We start from the raw sequence: 13441 nt of genomic DNA on the forward strand, positions 1-13441 counted from the left end.
AACCAACAGGTACCATTTATTGGGAGCTTACCTAAGTGCCAGGTACTGTTTTAAATGCTTTGCCTCCATTATCTAACTTAAACAGCACGACAACCCTATATGACGGTGACTGTCATGATTTTCATCCACCTTTGAGGAAACAGGCATTGAGAGATTAAGCAGCGTGTCTGGGATCAATCTTACCGCAGAGCCTATGCTTTGAGTCCCAATGTAAACAAAAAATATGACTGTTCTCATAATATTTCACAATTAAGGCCGTTTCTAATTGCCCACCATTATACAAAACCTAGTACCAATTTTGTTCATATTTTTACTTCAAAAGATCTCTTTTTTTTCTTTAAAATCTTTACTACTGTTTCAAAAGGGGTAATGTTTCTTCTTCCATTGAGATGAGGAAAATAAATGAATGCATGGAGCTAGAGGGTGGAGGAAATGAATTTCTTCTATTCCAGCCAAGCCACAGGAAGCACATGGTCAGAAAATTCCTTCTGGGGAAGAACTGTGAAGAAGCAGGAACTCCCTGGTAGGTTCTATATCCTTAGGGATCACCTCTTGTTTGTTTTTGTTTGTCTGTTTGAGACAGAGTTTCACCTGGGCTGGAGAGCAGTCACGAGATCTCAGCTCACTGCAACCTCCGCCTGCCGAGTTCCAGTGATTCTTGTACCTCAGCATCCCAAATACTGGGACCACAGATGTGCGCCACCAGGCCTGCCTAATTTTTGCACTTTTAGCAGAGACAGGGTTTTGCCACGTTGTACCAGGCTGGTGTCAAACTCCTGACCTCAGGTGATCCGCCTGCCTCGGCCTCCCAAAGTGCTGGAATTACAGGTGTGAGCCACCACACACCTGGCCCACCTCTTGCTATTGCTTGCTGAACTCACATGGGAACTTCAAACATGTGATCTCATTTCCTCCTGATTCAACTCTGCCAGACAGTCATTTTCTCCATTTATAGAGGAGGACACTGAAGTTCAGGCAGAAGCCAGGTTAACATCTAGTAAGTAGTAGTGGCAGCATTCAGTTGAAGACCCAACATCTTTTCTGACCCGTGATGTTGTGCTAACCCTCTGCTTGTCCTGAGAAGGGAACAGCTTGGCAAGGGTTGTACCTATCTGTTACAAGGTCGTGGGGTTAGGAGCTGGGAAGTTGCTCTTGCCCATGAAGCATCGCAGATTTGGAATAGCTCAGCTTCCTTTCACGCCACCGTAAAATTATAAACACATTTCCACTGACCCAGGTGCTAAAAAGGTCATGGTGTTAATGTATCAGCCCTGTGTGTTCTCTTGCTGCAGGGAGAAGTGAGTTTTCCTGGCACTGGGCTCACTCAGGCCACCGAAAGCCTCTAGCACAGGTTAGAAGACACTCTTTATACCCCATGGAAAGTGCCCGGGGCCAAACCCAGACAGCTGCGTCTCCCAAAGCAAGCTCTGCCTCCTTTCTCCTGTAGAGAAATGCAGGTGGAGGAGTGATAGGAACTCAGGTACTGCACCTTCAGGTGTCCCCAGTGAAGTAGTTTCCTAGAGTGGCTATAACAAATGACCACAAGCGTGGTGGGTTGCAACAACAGAATTTTATTATCTCAGTTCTGGGGGCCAGAAGTCCAGAATCAAGGTGTCAGCAGGACCTTGCTCCCTCTAAGTGAGGGTCATTCCTTGCCTCCTCCAGTTTCTGGTGCCTCCAGGTATCTCTTGGCTTGTGGCTGCATCACTCCAATCTCTGCCTCCATCAGCAGGTAACCTTCTTCCGTCGGTATGTCTCCTCTTCTAAGGACTCCAGCCGTTGGAGTTAGGACCCACCCTAAATCCAGGATGACTTTATCTCAAGATCGCTAAATAATTATATATGCAAAGACATGATTTTCAAGTAAGGGCATACTCTGACGTCCCAGGTGGACATGAATTTGGAGGTATACTCACCTAGGCTGTAGTGTGGTTTTCCCATCATCACCTCCTGATAGGTGTCTGACATCAGCACTGCCAGAGGAGGCTGTCCTCAGTTGTCTTGGGGACCAGGGGAAGAGGCGATGCTGTCCAGTACTTTATCTGGGTATGCTGTGAGGAGTGCTGTTGTATTCCACAGGGATGCACGGCAGAGAGGTATGCAAAGTGGATTCTTGCTTGTGAACTCTCACCATCATGTGGTAATTGTGCTGGCCGATTTCCTGTACCATCCCTATCCCCTGCCTCCTGGTCTCGGTTGTTTAGGTAGCCATCACTCCACACCAGGAGGTATTTTTCTTTTTGAGACAGCGTCTGGCTCCTTCACCCAGGGTGGAGTGCAACAGCACGATCTTGGCCCACTGCAACCTCCACCTCCCAGGATCAAGCAATTCTCCTGCCTCAGCCTCCAGAGTAGCTGAGATTACAGGTGTGCGCCACCATACCCAGCTAATTTTTGTATTTTTAGTAGAGATGGGGTTTCACCATCTTGGCCAGACTGGTCTCAAATTCCCAACCTCAGGGGATCCACCCTCATCAGCCTCCCAAAGTGTTGGGATTACCAGCATGAGCCACCGCACCTGGCTCCAGGAGCTTTTATGAGTGCATTACCTGTAACTCTTCGTTTAATCTTCACAGCTTCTCCGTGAGGTTGGCATGCTCGGCATCTCCACTATATAGACAGGTTAAGTCTTGACGCAGGCACAGTGCTGGTAAGCTTCAGAGCTGGGATTTGAACTGGCTCTAGGAGTTATGCCCTTAACCATTTTGCTATATTGCTTCTCATTTAAAAATATATCCTCATTGTAAAAAAAAAAAAAAAATGAAAATACGGATAAGGAATCATTCCTTTGGCTTGGCGTCTCAATGCCAAACTGTTGTCTGTTTGATGTACGTTCCATTTCTCCCAGACTTTTATTATATGCATTTGTATGTGTTTTTGTTTTTGTATGACGGAGTCTTGCTCTGTTGCCCAGGCTGGAGTGCAATGGTGCGATCTTGGCTCAATGCAACGTCCGCCTTCCAGGTTCAAGTGATTCTCCTGCCTCAGCCTCCTGAGTAGCTGGGACTACAGGGGTGCGCCATGATGCCCAGTTGATTTTTGTATTTTTAATAGAGATGGGGTTTCACCATGTTGCCCAGGCTGATCTCAAACTCCTGACCTTTAGTAGTCCACCCACTTCGGCCTCCCAAAGTGCTGGGATTACAGGGATGAGCCACCGTGCCCAGTCTCCATTTGTACATATTAATATGTCTGCACATAAAAATACAATTTTATTCTGTGGAATGCTATCAAACTCTATGCAGTATGTCACAGTTTGGTTTTCAGTGAACGATATATTTTGGAGAGCTTTCCATTTTTTGCCTTCATTCTCTTTGACTGCTGGAAAGAATTCTATGATATGCATGCATCAGAGGTTTTTTAAAGCATTTTCTTCTTACTAGATTTTTTTGGGGGGGATGGGATGAGGGCTGTCAGTCATATGACTGTGTTAAGGATCATTGGGGATTCCTCTGTGTACCTCTACAAGTGGTTTTCTAGGAATGAAACCAGGACATAGAATTTCTTGGTGTAAGTATTTATATTTTTTGGAAGCCTTCAAAGTTATATAGTCAATTTATTTGATTTGCTTATTTTTATATTTTCTGAGTGGATTTTGGAGTAAGAAATGCCTACTTTAACATTCTGTCTCTAATACCAGCTGTGTGACCTTTGGCGAATTAAATAACTTCCCTGAACCTGATTCCCACATGTGTACAATCCCATTTCCTGGAATTCCTCTGAGAAATAACTAAGTTGACTTATGGAAAGTACTCTGCACTCTATCTAACACATAATAGCATTTTCACAAATCTCGATGTTTTCCATAATCTCTCTTTCACTCTCATGTTTTCTGGCCCCTGAGAGTCCCTGTCTTTCAGTCCTCCTGTGTGACAAGTTCTGCGGTATCATCACTACTAACAGAATGTTGGGGTACTTAAAGGCTAAGCATCCTGGATTCGAATTCTCACTCCAGTAACATCCAGTGTTGGGACCTTGGACAAATTAATTAACATCTTAAACTCCAGTTTTCCGCTCTTATAAAATTATACTAATTGTGCTGCCTTCACTTAGAAGCGCATTGCAAAGATTAAATGAGATATTCAGGCAAAGAGTCCAGCACATAGTAAATGTTCAAGAAAAGTCTGAACAAAGAAAACCTTTTTGAGCCATCGTTCTAATATTATAAAAATGCTATGCTTCATGAAATCGGCAGCAGAGTGATTAGCTCTGATCCCAACCCTTGAAAAGTCCACTCTAAGAAGCTCCATAAAGAGTAACATTCCAGAAAGAACAAATACTGTGCCGATGTCAGAGCGTGAGTTGTGGTGAAGAAAATACAGTATTGCATAGTGCTTTGCAATTCACCAAATTTATGACTGTGACTTCATTCAACCGGTGCACCAACATAGGAGACAGATTATGTTTTCCTTCCTGTCAGATGGGGAAATCAAGGCTTACAGAAATATTTAGACTTGCCCAACTTTCCACAAAGTGTGCAGAGCCAGTTCTCTGACCCTGTGTCCCAGCTGAGGCCTTGCACTGGAGGAGCCCGGCAGTGGTGTCCTGAAGGTGCACTGCTTTGGTGAGTGACAGGCCGGTCTGGAAACACTGAGCAGAGATCACTGGGACTCAGAGTCCTCATCTGAAAAATGAAGAGACTGGATTACATACTCTGTCAACTCCTTGGGCATAGTCAGTTTGGGTCCAACATTAAATTTAACGGAAACAAAGTACTTACAGCTAGATGGATTTGCTCAACCATTTCGGTCCTTCCCTCTCTTTGAAATTAGCAGTCAATAGACAAAGTGGGTACATTCCATCTCCTGGGTATTCTTTCTGTCTCTCTCTCTCTGTCTGTCTCTCTCTGTCCCCACCCTCCCTCTTTCTTTCTCCCCCTCTCCCTCTCTCTCCCTCTCTCTCCCTCTCTCTCTCTCTCTATTAGCCCATTTTCACACTGCTGATAAAGACATACCCGAGACTGGGTAATTTATAAGGAAAAAGAGGTTTAATGGACTCACAGTTCCATGTGGCTAGGGAGGCCTCACAATCATGGTGGAAGGTGAAAGGCACGTCTTACATGGTGGCAGGCAAGAGAGAATGAGAACCAAGTAAGGGGGGAAAACTCTTCTAAAACAATCATATCTCATGAGACTTATTCTCTCCCATGAGAACCGTATGGGGGAAACTGCCCCCATGATTCACTTATCACCCACCAGGTCCCTCCCACAACAGGTGGGAATTATGAAAGCTACAATTCAAGATGAGATTTGGGTGGGGACACAGCCAAACTATATCACTGTCGTTCTCACTTCCTCCTCATCACCTTCTTCTATCCTCTTTCTCTTTGTTTCTTTCCCTCCTTTTTTCTCTTAGTTTCTTGCAACTAATATATCTCACTTTTTATTCTCTCCCTGTCTGTACCTCACTACTATCTCTTTCTCCTTCTCTGTTTCTCTTTCTCACTTTCTCTTTCTTGTCTTTTCTTCTTTCTCTCTTTCTGTCTCTGTCTTCCTGTTTTGCTTGGTACCTCCTTCCATCTGGATCTCTTCCTCCTGCCTAGTTCTCTTCCTCTCTTCTATCCTCTCCTCTCTGCTTCTTACCACCTCTGTCTTATAAAATCCCTCAGGATTTATTCTCAGCTAAAAAAATAACTATTAACCATCCATCTTTTTTGCCCAATTCACAGTGAATATTATTGGTAGAAATAACCCACACAAAGTAAACTGACAAGAGCTGAAAGCACATAGGGTGAAATTTGGTATTGACTAAAAATCCATAGATGACTCAAATCTTCTTAGCTAATTTTGGTTCTCTGTACAATTTTGACCCAGGAGAATTGGACTTAGTGGAAATAATAACCACAAAAGCAAACTCAAAATGGCAGAAGTTATAAATTAGTAAAATTTGTTGTGGTCCAAATGCTGATTGATGAAGCAAATATTTATAAAATTTAAACACAAAAGAATTGACCCCAGTAAAAATGTTTCCAAAAAAATTGGAAACGATTTAACTATGCTATGCAAGACATCAATCAAGGAATTAAATTAGCTTAATGGAGTTTGCTTTGAAAAATGCTTCCTTTGTGAAAATTCATCAATGTTGGTATAACTTTGACTTTAGAGTTTGTATTCACAAACCCAGAATCAAAATGTGATTCTAGGCCATTTTCCCAAAGCCAGTTTTAGACCATCCTGTGCTGATGGCAGATAGTCTCTGTATAGGTTGAGTGTCTCTTGCCCAAGTAAACAATTTCAAAGGTTGTCATGCCCCAGTGGTACCATTTCTGGGGATCATGAATGCCCTTCCTCGATGGGTACCTGGTGGTGTTCCACACCTCCACTGCTTCTCTGCATAGTGATACCACCATTGCCAGACAATCTCCTAAATCCCACCAGCATCTGCAATTACAAACAAAACTCCTTCACTTCCATTTTAATCCATCCAATAGCCAGTCCTGTAATAAGGTACTTCCCATCTTGCAGATGAGAAAACTGAAGCTCAGGGAGGTCCCATGACCAGGCTTCACTCATGGAGCTGGTGAAAGTAAATCTGAATTGTGTTCCCTGTTCCACAGTTGCCCATACATGCCAACTGACCTCACGTGTTAATGTGTTTCTCTTCCTGGCAAGTGTTTGGGTTGATCTGAAAAAAATACATTCAGTTATCATCAAAGAGATGTTTTAATTTTCAGTAACATACACACACACACACACACACACACACACACATACACACGCACACGCTGGTTTCATTAATTCATCAAGACAAGCAGTGTCTTGTTAAAGGCTTCTTGAATGTTAATGAATGAATAATTAACTTTAACTATATAATTAGCCTTTAAATGTGCTGAGACCCCCAGAGAACATCTGCAAACATGCATAAGAAGATGATGAGCTAAAACCGGAAACTTTTGATTAGGAAATGTCAAGTCGCTTGACAATACAAATTCCCATCCCTAACGTGTCCATGCTTCGACTGTGGAGTATGGTCCTCCCCGGTGTAGGGACAATTAGATTTGCCAACAAACAGTCTTGGGGCTAGGATTGGACTTTCAAGGCCATTGTGCAGGTATAAGAGAGACCCACTGACTAAAGGAATGGGGTCAGATCTACACACTTGTGAAAGCTGTAGCAGCTCTTGAGAGCTGTCGATAAATCTGGCAGGAAACCACTAGGTTAAAGTAGCATGGGGCACAGGTGACATCCCTCCTTACCTTGCTTCTTTGCTAATTTACAGAGAGGAGGTCTTATTTCCCCCTCTCATTCTGAATTACTGTCATTTCTAATCATCTGTGCTCCTTGAGGAACTGCCGGTGATGGAGAAGGTAATGGTACCCGCACAGCCACTAAGACGCCTGGCAGGGGGTGAGCCTGTCATGCAGCCAGCATAGCGTGGAATTCATTTGGGTTCCAGCACTGCTCTAGCCCTCATGATGGAAAGCCAAGGTGTCTTTGGTCTGTCACAGACATTGGAGAAGAGTGATCACTCCTCTACAACATCTTCTATAGGGAATGGAGGCAGAAAGGTGCCATAGACCCCAGTGTGTCAGATGGGATCTCTGTCCTCATCATGGGCAACATCCCACAGTTCTCAGACCTGACCTCTGAACTTCCTCCTACTCAGTGGGAGAAACACAACCCTGGTACCTGGTAGGAACTGAGAATGTGGCACAAAGACAATTTCCTTTTGAAAAAAGGAAGAGAACATGCACCAAGCAGAGAAGAGTAACTGGGTTCCCTTAGCTGTGTGTTCTTAATTGGACTTTCAGTTGGCTGCTCTTGGTTCTAAGGAACCAGCCCCTCAGTGGTGTTCCAAGCCAGTGCTGCCAATACCAGGCTGCAGCCTAACAAGTCACTCTGCATCCAGCAGTCGCAGCTCAACCCCTCTAAATGCTGTTGGTTCACATTGGACCAATATTGTGACACTGTCTACTATGGAAACTAAGCACTTGAAATATGGCGGGCTTCCGTTTCAGGTGGGCTTTTTTCTCTTTCTTACCCTCCATCTTCAACAAGAAGCTATGGCCACCCACACCTAAATGTCTTCCGATGGACTGCAGTAGACTATGTTAGGGGCAAGAGTTTTCTATGAAGGTAACTCCAGCCCCTTAGATGACTGTGTGGCTGTTGGGAACGAGACAGATGAAGTGGAACAACCCACCACAACTATTGAAACTCTGGCTGCTCTGGCCCCATCCTTGCCTCTTCTTTCAAAACATTTGGCTTATTTATAGCTAAAATCCCCAATCTGAATTTCCTAAGTAATAGAGTTGCCTCCACTTACTCCACAAGTCTTATGGATAACTTGGCTTGGTCACAGTGGGTATGTCAGTTGCCTTTGGTGTCAGACTGCATAGGTTCCAATGCCACTTTTGACACATACGGGCTGGGTGGTGGTGCTGAGTCACTTTAATGCTCAGTGCCTCAGTTTCTCCATCTGACAATAGGGAAAGCAGTAGTATGCCCATCCCTGCACAAGGAGAAGGACCAAATAAAAAAAATGCATATAAAGTATGCAGAACTGGATTTCTCCTATAGGATCCATAAAATTGGTGAGCCCCTTTGCCATAAAATCTGAATTTGATCGAATGCATTTTTGTGTTTTGAGCATGTTATGTTCTGAGCATCGCACACATACTTTACTTATATCACTTTATGTCCAATACCCCTTTAAGGACAAATAATGTTGGCTCTATTTTTCTTTCCTTTTTTTTTTTTTTCTTTTTTTTTGAGATGGAGTTTTGCTCTTGTTGCCCAGGCTGGAGTACAATGGCACAATCTCGGCTCAGTGGAACCTCTGCCTCCCAGGTTCAAGTGATTCTCCTGCCTCAGCCTCCCGAGTAGCTGGGATTACAGGCACGTGCCACCTCACCCAGATATTTTTTTGTATTTTTAGTAGAGACGTGGTTTCTCCATGTTGGTCAGGCTGGTCTCAAACTCCCAACCTCAGGTGATCCACCCACCTCGGCCTCCCAAAGTGCTGGGACTACAGGTGTGAGCCACCGTGCCCAGCAAGTTGGGCCCATTTTTCGTAGAGAAAACTGAGCCTCAGAAATACAGGTGCTTTGCCCAAAGTGCCTGATGACAAATCTCAGAGATTTAGGGGATTTTTTTTTCTAACAACAGGAACAACTATTTTTTCCGATAGAAAACAGATCAAAAGTAGACTTTTGGGGTCAGAGCAGGAAGGGAGACCCAGAGTCCTGCTCCCTAAGCCTTCTCCTTGCTTGCCACGGAACATCTAGGGCTGTGCCGTCCACTGCAATAGTCCATAGGCACGTGGGCTCCCCTACATTAAAATGTAAATTAATGAAATTAAATGAAATGTACAACTCAATTGCACTAACCATATTTCAAGTGCTCAATATTCATAGTAGACCGTGTCAGAGCATTTCCAGCATTGCAGAAAGTTCTATTGGACAGTGTTGTCCTAGAGGGTTTTATAATATAAAGTCTGGACATATCACCAGGAGCCCCAGGCTGCCTTAGCCTCTCCAAAACTTTTCTGCTCATAGACAGAATGGGAAAATAATAGCAATAATAATAATAATATCTTGCTACTGGATAGTTGTGAGGCCTCAGTGGGATGATGTCTGTAAAATGCTAAGTATTTTATAAAACACCTTGCAGACAATGGCCATCTCTTTTTTTCAAAGCGATTATTAGTGATTCCATTGGCTATTATTTTAATTCATAGTTTGTTCCTGCATCAGTTTGCTCAGGATAATGGTCTGCAGCTCCATTCATGTCTGTGCAAAGGACATGATCTTGTTCTTTTTATGGCTGCATAGTATTCCATGGTGTATATGTACCACATTTTCTTTATCCAGTCTATCACTGGTGGACATTTAGGTTGATGCTGTGTCTTTGCTATTGTGAATAGTGCTGCAGTGAACATATGTGTGCATGTGTCTTTATAATAGAATGATTTACATTCCTTTGGGTATGTACCCAGTATAGGTCTTTGAGGAATCACCACGCTGCTTTCCACAATGGTTTCACTCATCTACACTCCCATCAGCAGTGTATAATCATTTCTCTTTCTTCATAACCTTGCTAGCATCTGTTATTTTTTGAGTTTTTCATAATAGCCCATTCTGACTGGTGTGAGATGGTGTCTCAGACAATGACCATCTCCCTTAAAGGGGACTGTGTATGCCCCAGAATGTTTTTAAACATGCAGCTATCTGTAGCCTTTGTGTGTAGGTCCCAGCTTTCTAGAGTCTAGAAACCAGTTCGTGTGGCCTTACGGTTTCCTTTCTGTGTTGTCATTACTTTGGTTCTGACATGGCCCTAAGATGACAGTCAAGCCATGGAGGGCTGGCCCATTTGTGCCCCTCTATGGCCAGACCCCTCTGAGAGCATGACTACCAGCCCACCCCAGTCATGCCAATGTGTAATTGCATTGGTCAGAGTCAACCACATCTTTTGCAGCTGTCCTGCCTCTGACTTTTCAGCATTGTGCTTTTACAAAGTTTGTTCCCAAAGAAAACTTTCTTATTTCCTTGTACTCATATGTCTGTTTATTGCTCAGCTCAAAAAGACCTGTCATGAAATATGGTACTGATTTGCAGATGTCTATGCCTGTCCATAAAATACCAACTTAAACTGCTTCTGGACAACTCTCATGTGGTTGCTAGGTACATGTTTAGATTTCCAACCCAGCAGCGCCTCAGTGCTCAGTGGCTTAGCAGGATGGGAGAAGGTTTCACGCCATGAATTCCAACAGAGGGCCTTAATGTTTGAATGTGCCTATGTGTACATCTGTGTGTTTATGTTTACTTTTTGAGGAAGGGAGAGATGAGTGTTGGGTGGGACTTAGAAAGTCTAAATAAAACCAAGGTTCTGTATCTCCATGGCAACTTTGATATGGGAAGTATTGATGTTGCAACTATCTCAGCTTTTTCAAGAGACCAACACCTTCCATGGCCCTAAGTCTTCAGGATACATGTGTTATCTAGAGTTTCGATTTCCCTATGGATAGCCACAGAAGATGACTATTGGCTCACAGAATCTTAGAATGCCACAGGTGAACAAGTGTCTCAGCAAGACCACAATGACCACCTCCTCTCACAGAGGAGAAACCAGAAATCCAAAAGGAGAAAGTGACTTTGCTTAGGTTGCACCATCATCCTAGCCTAGACTAGAACTCAGGTCCCTTTTACCTACTACTCCAGTGTTCTTGTTACACACCTTACTCCCACGATACAAGAGTTACTTTTGACCTTGTGTAACTCTCCATCCCGTATTTCTATAGGTCTCACTATTGCTGGCTGTTCCTCTTGACTTGCTGTCATCAAGACAAGCTCTAGGTTGCTCTAGGTTACAAATGACAGTTCTAGGTTACCATCACTGTTGCCAATCAGTGCCCAGTTCTCTTCTGCTACTGCTTGATCTGATTCCCTTTAAATACTCTCAGAGCTTAATACCAAGTCTCTGATTCCCCCACTTTGAGATCAAAGCTTCAGAGTGTTTCTATGGATGAGACAAGTCCTACAGTTTTGCGCCACCTCAAACCATTATAGAAACAAAAAAAGTAAAATGAAGAACATGGCTGTAAACCTGCCAAATAGTTTTGTTCCCATAGGGAGTCCTTCGGCAGCTGTCTCCGAAAAGATGCAGTATTTCACATCCTCTCTTTGCCATTTTCATTTTTATTTTTTTGCTTCACTGTTTTATGTTTTCTTGTTAAAGAAAGAAAGGCAATAAGGTTGAGAAAGTGTCATGAAATTGAGTCATCTCCACTTTAGTTTTCTTACCCATTTTAGAGTTGAGACATTCATCCCTGCATTCCACAGTGATCATTTCAGCCTCGTTAAATAACTTTAACATTTGGAAACAATATCCAGGCCACTGATAGGGATCTAACCATAATTAGGGCCTGTAATCCCAGCACTTTGGGAAGCCAAGGTGGGTGGATCACTTGAGGCCAGGAGTTCAAGGCCGGCCTGACCAACATGGTGAAACCCTGTCTCTACTAAAACTATAAAAATTAGCTGGGAGTGGTAGCGGGCACCTGTAATCCCAGTTATTTGGGAGGCTGAGGCACGAGAATCTCTTGAATCCGGGAGGTGGAGGTTGCTGTGAGCTGAGATTGTACCATTGCACTCCAGCCTGGGCAACGGAGTGAGACTCCATCTGAATAATAATAATAATAATATTTAGGCACAATTGTGCCCTTGGAGAGATTACCTGATGCTTTGTTTCTGGGGCATGCATAGGATTTCTAAGGAAATGATAACATTCCACATTTTGAACTGCATGGTGATTTCGAGGATATATACATATGTAAAAATTCATCAAGCATTTTATTGCACATACATTATACCTCAATAAAAATAAGTATATCAAAAAATTTAAAAGTGCTATGTTTATTGATGTGGAAATATATTCACTATGGAATGAGAGAAAAAAGCAATTTGTGAAATAGTTTGTGTGGCATAATAACATTTTCAGGATTAAAACAAGGGTTGGCAAACTACAGCCCATAGACCCATCTGTTTTCCTAAATAACATTTTATTGGAACAGAGCAAAGTTCGTTTGTTTACGCATTCTCTATGGCTGCTTTGGCGCCATGTCTTGGTTTCCAGGGGCAGCCATAACAAAGGAATGCAACCTGAGTGGCTTAAACAACAGAAATGACTGTCTCGCAGCTCTGGAGGCTAGATGTCCAAGATCAGGGCACGTGCAGGACCACGCTTCCACCGAAGGCTCCAGGGAGGGATTTGTTCCAGGCCTCTCTCCTGGCTTCTGGTAGTTCTTGGCTTGCAGCAGCGTAACTCCGATCTTCATATGGTGTTCTCTCTGTATGCATGTCTGTGTTCAGATTTCTCCTTTTTATAAGGATGCCAGCCACAGTGGATTAGGGGTTCATCCTACTCCTGTATGAATGTTAGGGGTGGACACAGTGCAGCCCATAACACCCCAGAACAGCAGAGTTTAATAGCTGCAACAGAGACTGTATGGCTTACAAAGCCTCAACTATTTATTATCTTGTCTTTACAGAAAAAAGTTGGCCAATCTCTGTGTATGCGTGTTTGTGCATACTCATTAAAAATTTGGAAGGCTGTTCACTAACAACAAAGGTTGCATTTGAGTTATAGAATTACAGGTAGTTTTAATTTTAATGATTTTTAATACTTTTCTATATTATTTGGATTTTTAAACATTCTGCAATAATTTCTGTATGATAAATAAGCAGCACACGTATTTCTCTTGGGAGGAAAAAATATTATTCCTATTTGGTTCCTTTCCCCTTCACACTACCACCAAATTCTTCTGCCACTTAGTGGTTTATTTTGTTCTGATGCAAACCTTTCTAAATAGGCCAGTGTTCTCCACTGTTGGGAGTGTTCAGGACAAACACTTAGCAAACCAGCAAACTCGACTGTTTACTCACTTGGGTATATGGATCCTTCATGTCTTTATTTAGCTGCCTCTTGTAAGTTGGAGAGAAAAG

At 43.1% G+C, this 13441-nt stretch overlaps 1 protein-coding gene across 1 annotated transcript in view; it reads left to right on the top strand.

Annotated features, from left to right (window-relative positions):
- The window catches only part of LOC117097668 (glutamate receptor ionotropic, NMDA 2A), a 178342-nt gene that overhangs the window by 127528 nt on the left and 37373 nt on the right, over positions 1 to 13441 (top strand). The window lies entirely within an intron of this gene.

Source organism: Trachypithecus francoisi, unplaced genomic scaffold (genome assembly GCF_009764315.1).
Source record: "Trachypithecus francoisi isolate TF-2019V2 unplaced genomic scaffold, Tfra_2.0 Lachesis_group15, whole genome shotgun sequence".
Taxonomy (NCBI): Eukaryota; Metazoa; Chordata; class Mammalia; order Primates; family Cercopithecidae; genus Trachypithecus; species Trachypithecus francoisi.